This window comes from Camponotus vicinus, unplaced genomic scaffold (genome assembly GCF_025532165.1).
Source record: "Camponotus vicinus isolate PSW18456_S1 unplaced genomic scaffold, iyCamVici1.0 SCAF_8, whole genome shotgun sequence".
Classification (NCBI taxonomy): Eukaryota; Metazoa; Arthropoda; class Insecta; order Hymenoptera; family Formicidae; genus Camponotus; species Camponotus vicinus.
Genome location: NW_028141980.1, coordinates 14,037,340 through 14,049,478, shown reverse-complemented (window position 1 = coordinate 14,049,478; position 12,139 = coordinate 14,037,340). Strand labels below are relative to the sequence as shown.

The following is a 12,139-nucleotide window of genomic DNA, read 5'->3' as shown; positions in this document are numbered from 1 at the left end:
TATTATATATATTAAAACACACACATATATTATTAATTTTATATCCATTGTGCAGAGTTTTATACATTTTCAATTTTCTCGTTAGAATTCTGACGCGATTGTTTAGTAAAATCATATACGTAGATTGCGTACGCATATGTATCCATTATATACAATGCAATATATATCGAGAAGAGAGGGAAGAGACCGAGTAAAAGCAGGACGGAGACCCGTGGATGGATATTGATTTGCCGCGGTGTCCGGAGGAGTAAAGAGAGTGATCAGTCGTGAAAGTCGATGAACCATGCGAGCCGTGTGCGGGCGATGCCCAACAGCCGAACGCTTTTTATGGCCGGAACTTTTATAATTTGTATTATGTTCGAAAAATATTCGAAAAATGTTACGCGTAGTAACCGTGTTGCCAAGTTGAACGGAGACTTTTTCATTCAGAAAAAAGTTTTCGACTTCCCGTTACCTCGAATTATAAATTCTATCCGTGTTTTCCTAAAAATTTCCTTATTATAAATTTATATCTTACTTTACATCCCGCCAGCTTTAGAATCAAAGTTCTTTTTCATTTTACATTTTTCCCAATCTATTTTCAAACTTTCTTTAATTTCTAAGCACCTAACTTTTTTAACAACTTTTTAAAATATATTAAGAAAACAAATCTTTTGTTCATTAATTAATTCTAGATTTTACTAAATGTAGCGTCAATCGATTTATCCTGATTAAATTTAAGACAGTTATCGATATACATATCTCGGCATTCTATCGCAATATATATTTTTGCAGAAAACTTTATGTATCAATTGCACGCCATTCCATTTTTATCGTATCACTATTCTTTTGCATATTCTATTTTTACGTGAGAAGATCGCCATCCCATCATTTTCTGAAATGGTGGAAATCGACATGATAAACACGATACACAGACATCGTTTTGCAATATATATCGATAGGTTCACCACGACGTGCATTGACAAATCGCGCCGCAAGATCAAAGCGCGAAAAACTCGAGAGAGAGAAAGAGAGAAAAGAAAAGCGAAGCGGATCGGCAAGAGCGGAAATTTCTCAAGAAAATTGCGGCGAACGTCCGACAATGGTGGTAAAGGGAAGAGAGGGATGACATTCGGAGAAAAGGTCAGCGATTTACGGGCATCCATCGATGTCGAGGGTTAGGGCAAGAGAGAGTTTCTGTACATGGGCTGAGAGGGGTTGCTTCTGTACGTATCATATGGCTGCGCGGGATGCTGGTCCCTGGTGACTCTTTCCCGTCCGTTCTCCTCCCTTCTCTTTAGTTGTCTACTTCTTCTTCCGGATTCTGGCTCCCATTTTGACAACGACGGTGAAATTCATCGCGGTCGTTCGCCACAAAGTATCAGGAAGCTCTTTCTCTTTTTTCCTTTCTCTTTCTCGTTTTCTTTCTTGCTCCGTGTTCCTTGTCCTTAATCTCGTTTCTGCAAAATGCGTCTCCATTTTCACGGGATGAATGGAAATTCTTGGAACGAGGAAAGTGGAAGGAGAGGGCAGGCGATAAAACAATTCCCAGCGGCTCGCGACTCGATTTATCGAACTGTTATGGCGAGCGAAGAAAATCCGACGACGATAAAATGATCGCCGACTAGAGTATTTTATAGATGGAAAAAGAATATCGATCTCGCAGATGTGTCTCGATTATTAATTCAATATGTTACAAGCCTACCGAATCGATTATGTTATTGTACTTTAAGTAAACAATCTCTCACGAATTTTCATAATTAAGAGACAAATATTCGTGTAAAATGTACACACATTTTTCTTTAAATCTTTCGTGAATATGGCATTTTAATGAAAGTTTACAGAACTTAAATAGCGAAAAGCAATTTCTAAAAGTTTAAAGATTTAAAAAGTACCTCAAAGATTAAATTTCATCATTTCCTTGTAAATTACATAGAGAAGGAAAAGATGCTTTAAGGAATATCGTAAAAAAAGTAATTACCGCGAAATCGCACAGATTAAAATCAACATATTTTTAATAATACTGTAGCCAAAAAGCAACATTCCTTCAGACTTTAAAGCTTTGCAAGACTGTTAATCCTCGAAGGGGCTATTGCTTATAATTACGCTTCGTCGAGAGACATTATCCTTTCGTGCAACGCTCGCTCTTTCTACCCTTTTCAGAGAATCTCCTTAACGAAGGATAATGTCAGCCGGTGCTGGGCAACCAGCTTCTAAATATTAGCAATTACCCGGGGTCTACGCAAACCCATCATTTACCTGTACGCCATATTAACCCTTTCAAGACGATCATTTTCACGGTTTAAACTTCACGAGCAGTCATTTGTCTCTCTCTTTGATCGATGAGTGTATAATTAATTACAAATTTTCGTTAAATCATATTAATTTGCACGTATAACGGAATATTACAAATGCCACTGCACATTGTACGTATAAACCGCGGAAATATATGAATATTGTAATTAATTTATGACTAATTGTAATCAATTAATCAAGAATTGTTCGGAAATTGTAATTATTAATTCATTAAATTATTAATAATACAATATAAAATTTCCAGCAATTTTAAATATTTTTTGGATAAAGCTTCCTTAAAATCTTTAAGAAGTTTTAATACTGCACTTTGATTAATATCATACTATAGAACAACTGGATAGAATAATGAGTAGGTACAAATCATAAAATGTGTACGACATAAATTTGCCGGATCAATCATGTCGATGGCCTACTTTAATAATCACCACTCTGCTTACGAGACACGCAAAATTGCAATTCAACATCCCGCCGCACTTCGTCCAACCACAAATTAAACCGTATCTCTCTCTTACACTCTCTTATATTAGATTAATCATCTATATTAGATTTTCTCTCAAAGCAAAGTTCTCTTTCTCTGTCGTTGTATAATTCTGTTCAAAAGTCGCACTGTAATTAAACTATGACGAAGTAATAAATATATATATATATTTCGCAATTTTATATATTTCGTAAAAATGCAGTCTTAATATTTTATTAAATTAATTTATAGAAAATAATTATTTTATTTAAATTTTATTTACATTTAATTTATTTTTTACGAAAATTTCAATTATATTTTCAAAATAATAAAAAAATCATTATAAAATATATATAATAAATGATGTATATATATTGTATTTGTACATCTGCTTATTGGTATTTCGCCAATATTCTCCTTGTTCAAAAGTGCCTGATCATTTTAGAAAGATTGAGAAACCGGATAAAATCAAAGTGTAATGTAATGCGTCTAAAAATTTTGGCAACAACCACCGTACATTTCCTGCGCTTGGCAATTACTCAAGCTCGTAGGGCAAACAGCCTAATGAACCGAGTATGTGCGTGATCGAACTGCCAGATTGCTTCTCTCCATCTCGAGGGTCGGAAAAAAAATGTTTTCGTACGATAACTAATGCATTACGAAAAAAGACCTTAACAACTAATGACGTTCTTATAACCAATCAAATGAAAAGATAAACAAAATTATATTTCTTTTGCGTTATTATTCATTTAACAAATTAATCTTTTGCGTTATTATTCATTTAACAAACTACTGCGTGAAATATTTTTGACATCTTAAAATGATTTTTTGTCCTTTTTATATAAAAATATTACATTTAAAAAAATGTAGAGGAATATTTTCAAAAATTTTTTCAAATGTAATGCACGTAAGTATATTTTTTGACTTCTCGATAAATTTGGATAACATATTTATTGAATAAAAAATCTAATATTTTCAGAAATTTTTTTCGTAAAATATTAGTAATATTTTATATAAATACTTAATGTTACCTCCAAATCTATTAATCTTATTGTTACTTCCAAACATCGATCGATGTACTCGCGAGTAAATTAATTGTCGCCACAATATAGATCGCAAAATCCAGAACGCTCGACCTGTCACTTCAGGTTGATGCGAGCAAATCGATCGGTTCTTTCATCACGCGACTCGACACTCGTCCTGCGGGAGGACCCGTCAAGGAGCATCTCGACCGACCCGCAATACGCGATCGATAAACGATTGCGTATGCACCCACGCACGCACGTCTCGTTTATCACGTTCTGACAGATATAGGTTCGCGTTTATTAATTTTAGTTATTGCCGAGCGCGCAAACGTGAAGCTCATCACCAATCTAGGCGCGTACGCATGCGAAAAAAAAACACAACGACGAAACAATGCGAGAGGTTTCCCAGAGATTTTCGGTACGTGAAATTAGGCTTTTATTTCGTCAAGATATTGATTAAAAAGTTCTAATTAATAAAAAATTATCGCACTAATAATATTTTAATATACTTCAATTTTTACTTTAATAAATTGTATATTAAATAGTAATACTCGAAATTTTTAATTTAAATATATATTAGAAAAAATTATACCTCTCTCTCTCAGAATGTTCCTTTGGTCGCAGTCTTTTTACGTTTGTATTACAAGCTTATGCTATAACTTGTATTTTTATGAAAGAAGACCCGCAGGCATTTCCGAGATCAATCTGTTCTAGGAGAACGCGAAGTAATTTCAAAGGAGAATTGACTCAGGGAATAAGAATGTTTGGAGACATACCCGATGAGGAAGAAGGCCCCAATGTAGATCAAAGATCCCTGCAACAAAAGAAAACAAAATTAGAGAAGTTTGCAAGACGTACAGCGTTACTAGGCACGTAATATTACGGTGTCCTCTGTTTAGTTTGTTCTTAATTCTTAAATGAGCAAGTTTCTTCAACGCAAGTGATTTAAAGCGTTTCAAAGTTACGTAGTAACTTCTACAAGACGACAGAGAAAAAAAATGCTGGCTAAAAGATAAATTATCTTTGAACATTTTGGAAGAGTTAATTAAAGAGCTTACTTTCTCCAAGCGTTTTAAAGCCTTATTTTTGATCACAAAAATGAAGATACGCGGTGCAAAAATGTTTGAAGAAAACTTATAATATTAATAAGCACATGTAATCTCTCTTTTCTTAAAAGGCAAATTTAATTTGCAACTAAATATTTTACAAATATGCATTTCTCCCTCTCTGCATTTTTCTTTATAATCTATAATAATAATTAAAGATTATAATAATAATGACAGAAAATCCAAAGAAATAAAATCACACTATGTATTTTTTAATTAAAGTAAAATTATTTTTATGAATTTAATATTTTTCCCAAAATAATACAAATAAAAGTTTTCGTAAAAGCAAATATTAAGAAATTAAATAATGAATAATAAACTTATATTAAAGGAAAGTCAAATCAAAGTTAGTAAAAAAGATTCGTATAATTAACAAGTTCAAAATGTCTCACTAATATCTAAATGTTTTATGGACGATTCACTCGCAATGTCACGTTGCGCATATTAGTTTCTCACTCTGTATATCCCGAATATTTTCCTTTGACGACATTCGCATTATAATTAAGTTCACTCGATGTTGCAGCTGATGAAACTGCGACGGCAAGCGACAGAAAGGCCGCGCCAGTTTAGCGACATATCCTAACTGCGGAAATGTTTCGTTGACTTTGTGCTACGCGCAAATTCTCTGTGAACTTTCCTCGACTTTGATGTACAGCCATTCACATTATATCCCGACTGTCATAATGAAACCCTAACGAACTCAGTCAATTAGGAGCACAGATTCATGTCACAAAGATATTATTTCTTTCGAGAGTATTAATTAAATTTACCCTTCGAATTTATACGTGTTATCTAAACTTATTCACATTGCTCAAAGTTATTTGTATTAATCGAATTTATTCGCAAGATGCTTGAATTTATTCGTATTATAAAAGCGATTTCTGAAATGTTTGCACATAGGTTTTACGACAACGTGGCGTCGTAAAACCGGAAAACCGACAATATTCCGCAGAAACTTTGAAAACAGTTCACGTATTTTCCCGAAGCAGTTTTAAACGGCTATTGAAAGTCTAAAAGTCGTTTTCCACTGAAACTTCTCAACGGGACTTTTCTTCCTGTCAAAAAAAAATCTCTCATTTAAGTCAAGTATTTTGTTTCTAACAATTATTCATTTTTTTTAATAAAAAGGTCACCAGAGAGATGTTTTCATGTTTAAGTACAACAAAAATTTTACTTTTTATTAAATTATTTAAAAAATCAAGAGTAAAGTTTTAGTATAATATATTTTTTTGTTAAATTAAAAATGTAACAATATAAAAATATATATCAATAGTATTCGATAAAATTAAAAAATATAATTAGAGATTATAAAATTTTCAATCTAAATATTCAAAAAATTTTACATAAAATTTAAATTAATTAATTTCTATAAAATTATAATTATAATAATAAGTAATTTTTTCCATGAAAGAGAAGTTTTCCTGCTTTCTCGCAAGTCCAAAACAATTTTAAAAACACTGCTTTGCATTCCTTGGAAAATTTCGTCGATTTTACTGGGAGAAATATAAATGTCAGTTGCTTGCATAAGTCATCTCGTGTGCATTAGGAAATCGAGATATCGGTGGCGATATTAACGGCGCCATTCGGCGATGCAATCCCGGTCATTAGTGTATGCATCGCGCGATGCATCATCGCGAACGGCGCGATAAAGTCGCGGACAGATGCGAGTGCAGTAAAAGCCGATGCATTAAGGCCGGCAAAAAGCGCGAGCTCGTCAACACGCGCGGTTACTCTACACGCGTCGCGTCGTAACATAAATACTCCGACCGTCCACGTGGTTGTTGGGTGGTCGACTTCTTCTCCGCGGACAAACGAATCCCGTCGCGTTCTCCGTCCCGTCATTTCGGCGACGATAACGATTAGAGATTAATGGCGACGAGAAACGTAGGCGTCGTAAAATCCGCAAATAGGCCGTCTATATGATTCCTATTTTCGGAACATCGTTAAGCTCTGATTGTTACCACGTATAAGTATCGCCGAATATTTAACGTTCCGCCGACGCTTTTTCTGACAAATTGACAAACTAATTTTCCCACATTATTTTTAATATTATTTTGCCAAGTTATTTCACCAGCTCAATCTGAAATATACACACATTTATTCCTAAAATAATAAAATTCGAAATTGATTAATGCTGCATTCATCACAATTTGTGTACAAAATTGGATTTACAATTCCCAGCGAAATGTTAATGGTTGCCACATGCATATGTAGATTTAAAAATATATATGTACATTAAGGGCAAAGATTTATACATAAACATTTTTACAAATTATTTATTGAGAGAGAGAAATAGCGATAAATTTTAATAAAAATTCAAAAATATTACTAACAGTTTTATATCAATATTTCCGGTATGAAAACTTTTACTAATAGCGAACATTTTAAAGAAGGGTTTCGAAAGTACACACAATAACGAAATAATCGCTGGCGCCGAGTTGGTAATTTCGAAACGGTCGTTAAACTAACGTACTCATTAGTGTTTAATCATGTTTTAAACGGTTCTTTAAAAATTAAAAAAAGAAAAGAAAATGAATTACGCACGCTGAAGTTTTTCTTTAAATATTGTGAAATATACTGCTATTAAAAAAAAATATTGCAGCAAAAAATTTTAATATTCTTATCTATTATATTATTTTCTATTAATATCGGCGTATGACTTTATACTCACACGTACAAGTGATGGATTTCCCTCCATCCTATCATTATTTCTATAAAAATATCAATAATCAAATAAGATTCCCTTATATAAACTTTATTGATACTGATAGAATTCAAAATTTTATAAATTTCTTTATATCTCCTGATTTCCCATCCATATAGAGACATATATACACATTTTCCATCGACGAATCTCATATTCCTCAACTGCCGAGACAGCAATATTTCAATTGTACACACGCGCACAAACACATACACAGACATATTATATTGTATCTTGAGCCTTTTTTTCAAAATACTGAAGAAATCTTGTAAATAGTCGAATTAAACTCTTCAAGATCTCTTTTAAATTAAACTTCTCTTATTTTGGAATAACTTTTTAAAAGTTGACTTATAAATTTTTATTGCTACTTTTATTGCAATTTTTCAAAAGATAGCTTATGAATTTTTATTGCAATTTAGAATAAATTTTCTCTTAATAAAAAATGTTAAGATATATAAGCAATCAAAAATGAATCATTTTTTGGTTTCCAAATTTTATATATATTTTTTGTTCAATTTTTTAACTTTAATTTGAGACTCAGAAAATCATTACGATATTAAATATTAAAATTTCCAAAGAAAAATGAAATTTAATTCAATTTTTGTCAATTTTTTCAAAAAATTTACTAATGAAGTTTTCTCAGAGAAATCGTTTTGTACATCCCATTTGTGGTAAAAGAATTTGAAATTTTATAAGATTCTTCATACTCCTTCAACAAACTTCATCACACATATCCATACGAGAACGTTTTCCGTCGACGAATCTCATATTTCCCAACCGCCGACGTAGCAATATTCCGTCTATATGAACGGTGATATGCCCTGACTTTTTCCATCGAAGAAACCTTGCAGCGGATTGCTGCGTTCTACCAATATTCTACTAGGTATCGTATCCTTCCGCCGGAGAAAACCTCTCCAACTCTTTAATGCGTTTCTCTCTCTACCGAACACTTTTCGCATTTCGATAATCATGTAAAAGTCGCGTCACTTCGGACGGAAAAATAGCGACACACTCGGTTTTCCTTCGCTCCAGCCAAACTTCTCGCATTATCGACACGCGGTGTCGCCGTCCTCACCGCCGGAAGTCTTCAGTTTCGTCGCAATTCGTTTTTCCGGGGAAATAGAACGCATTCCGCGAGATATAAAGAAGAAAAACTTCCAAATTCCAATCTAAATTTGGCACCAAATTTAACTTTATTCAACTGATACTAGTACCAAGCGAGTCTGCAACGGAAATGACTCTCGGACTCTTTAACCAGTATATTTTAATATATTTTCTTAAAAGTCTTTTTTCGATATAGCAGGTATGGTTTTTATTTGCCTCATACACCTATTGTTAATCGAAAAGCATTAAATATAATATTATGAAAACGTTATTATAAGGCTACATTAATGCTATATACATTTAAGTAAGATTGAGGAACCTCTGTTTTTTTAAGAATGTTTTAACATTTTATATAATAATGTGAAACTTTTCGTTATTGATGAGACATTATTTTATATTGATTTTGTAATGTAAGATAATATGATAATACGATAATAATAATTTTGTGGAAGATATTTTATAAGTTTTATAATTAAACACTATTTATTAAGTACGTCAATATATCGATCATTGATACTTGATTATTTTTCAAATATAAAATATTTTGCTATTACATTTCGTTGAGATATGAGTGAAAAATAATCAAGTATCAATAATCGATATATTCACATACTTAATAAACAGTGCTTAATTATATAACGAAAAGTTTCAAATCATTACATAAAATGTTAAAACTTTCTTAAGAAAACAGAGATTCCTTCAATCGGATGTTTTCTTAATTTCTCTGATAAGCGCGATATATTTCACGTGTTCCAAGAATGTTAAATCGGTCGTAAGATGCATGCGAATCTGACGTATCTGATTATGAATTCCGAAGCCGATCATGTGAGGTAAAGATAAGATAAAGTGGCAATGTCGGTATGCTATTAGTACGGTCGCTTATTATACCATCGAAATGACGAGCTTCTTTTACAGTCATTTTTTTTATTTTTTTTATCGCGAGTTATCGATCTCCCTCGATTCGGGAGAAATGACAGAGATTTCTCGTCCAACTATCGAGATACCATCGATTTTGGCTTCATCAAACTACCGTGATTTTCTCATTGGCTGATAACGCGGTTAACGTATAGAACGATACGCGTTAACCGCGTTATCGAATAGCCTCGGGGTGTCTCGGAAGTCACGCAGTTTTATAAAGTTAAGGAAAACGGAACTAAGGAAGATTACACGAATATATTTCGACATAAAGATATCGATAACTCAAACAGTATAATATTTCATTTTAATTTATATAATATTTCAATGTTCAATTTATTAATAATTCTAGCGTAAATAATTAGAATATTTCAAAATTTACAGGTTTATTAAAAGAACAAAATATTAATTTAATATTTAACTATCAATTCAAAGTCGAAAAAATAAGAAGTTGTATAAATGGTGCAAAACCAGACGTTTATTAAAAAAAAAAAATAGATGCCAGAGGAATTTGTAGAAACTTCGTGATTTGTACAAACTCCAATTTACGGATATTTTTAGAAATATATTCTTCGCCGCTTCATCTTATTTATCGTATTGGACTGTCATCTCGTATATTCGCTTTATTCGCCATGAAAACCGGATGTGCCTCGCTATACGACAACTGACGACGCAGTAATCGATCTATCAATGTCTCGCATCCCGCCAGAGAGTCTCGACGAATTTTCATTGAGTCGCTCGAATCTTGTCTAGACGAACTTCAATAATGCTGTACTCAAGTCTGCACAAATTAAAGATTCGAGAAAAATTGTATCTTTTTCTTTATCCTGCTCTTTGTGTTTTTGCTTTGTATCAAATTCCATCCCGACTCTAGTGCAGCTAATGACGTCTCTGCGAATTTTAAGAGTGGCGAAGACAAGAAAGGAGAACCGTAAACGTGAAAGGGGGAAAATTTAGGCTGGTGTGTGAAGAGTCGAGAGGGCGAGGGATCAAAAGGGGAAGAGAAACCGGGACGACGAGCCGACGGCGGCGCCAGAGTATTTATACCGTGGCGACCTTTGACGGCCGCGCCGACATCGACGTCGACGTCGTCGTCGCTGACGATGACGACGACGACGACGAAGACGATGCTCAATGAAGAGACGTCTATCGAGGCAAACGCAAGAAGAAGCAGGGCAAAGAGCGGAAACTCGCTCGACGCTGCGACGCCACTCTAAATGTCATCCGAACGTTGGCGTCGTCGCGATCTATCGATGATAGAATTAAGCTGCTGAATTTTTTCGAAAAGAAATTATTGTCTTAAGATACGCTAAAAAAATTAAATTATTGAAAAATTTTAAAAAATAATTTCATATAAAAAAATAAAATTATTATAAAGATAATTAAAAATTATAAAAGATAAATAAAGATAATTAATAAAGATAATTCAAAATAATATAATAAGGATAATTCGAGATAAAAAATATTACATAAACAATGTTTGATATTTTTTTATCTCTAATATCTTTACAATAATTTTATTTTTTAATATAAAACTATTTTTAATATGTAAGATTGATGAAATTTAATAATAATTTAATTATTAAAATTAAACTTTTTGATGCAAGCACGATGTTTAGATAATATATGTATATATATGAATTGTATGATATTTGACAATCTATCATTTAAATTAAATTGGATCATTTGTTAATCATCGCGATGGATGGTGCTGACGGAATCATCTTATAGTAAATTTTAATTAGCTACAGCTCGGCAAATCTTGTGACATTTTCCTCATCCTCTTTCTAAATTTCACAGATAAGCAGCTTGATTCCTTAGAGAAACGACGAACGAGGGAAAGACGGTCGAGTGTGCCATAAGGGGGAGCGAGATTGCGTGCTTCGCCGGCGAAAGCTTCGATGCTTAATTGAAACTGCCGAGTAAGCGTAGCTCGTAGCTCCTGCTTTCGGTCCCGTAACTCTGCCACCATCTAACCGCGATTTCCGGCGATAACTATACTCTCGAGACGCGAACAACAATGTCCTCATCAATTCTTCTCCTCTGCGTAAAAGATGTACGGGAAAAAAATCTATTTATTTTAAATAATTTATTGTTTATTTTTACATTGTTTTTTTGTTTTTGATATAAAAATATAATGATATATCTCTAATAATTCACCTATGAAATTTGTATTTCTCTCAGCTAATTTTAAATAGATCTTACAAAAAAAATTTAATAAAAACTTTTTAATTCAAAAGCTAGTCATTCTATCCTTATCTCGTAAAAACATTAACATGACAAAAATGTAATATTTAACATTAAAATTAAAAAATTTATGACTAGTAAATATATCTGCTTTAAAAAAAATCTATTTCAAAAATCTATTTTGAAAAAATCTATTTCAAATTAATCAAAGAGATTAGTCGAAAAGAAAGAGTAATCCTATTTCCAAAATATATACAATATAATATTGATAGCTTCTCTTGCTGAGCAGTACGAAAATCCTCGATTTACTTGTTAAGTTACGAAATCCCCTAAGTTTCGCTATGAT

The 12,139-nt window shown here is 32.6% G+C and overlaps 1 protein-coding gene across 5 annotated transcripts in view; it reads right to left on the bottom strand.

The window, feature by feature from the left end:
- Bsk (mitogen-activated protein kinase dJNK) overlaps positions 1 to 12,139 on the bottom strand; it is a 142,970-nt gene that overhangs the window by 64,744 nt on the left and 66,087 nt on the right. For 4 of the 5 annotated variants that reach the window (XM_083106128.1, XM_083106135.1, XM_083106130.1 and 1 more), the window contains one exon: positions 4,554 to 4,591. The gene's annotated coding sequence lies outside the window, so the exon portion shown is untranslated. Of the gene's footprint in view, positions 1 to 4,369; positions 4,389 to 4,553; positions 4,592 to 12,139 lie in introns of those variants that run through there. The other variant, XM_083106131.1, reaches the window with a different exon arrangement.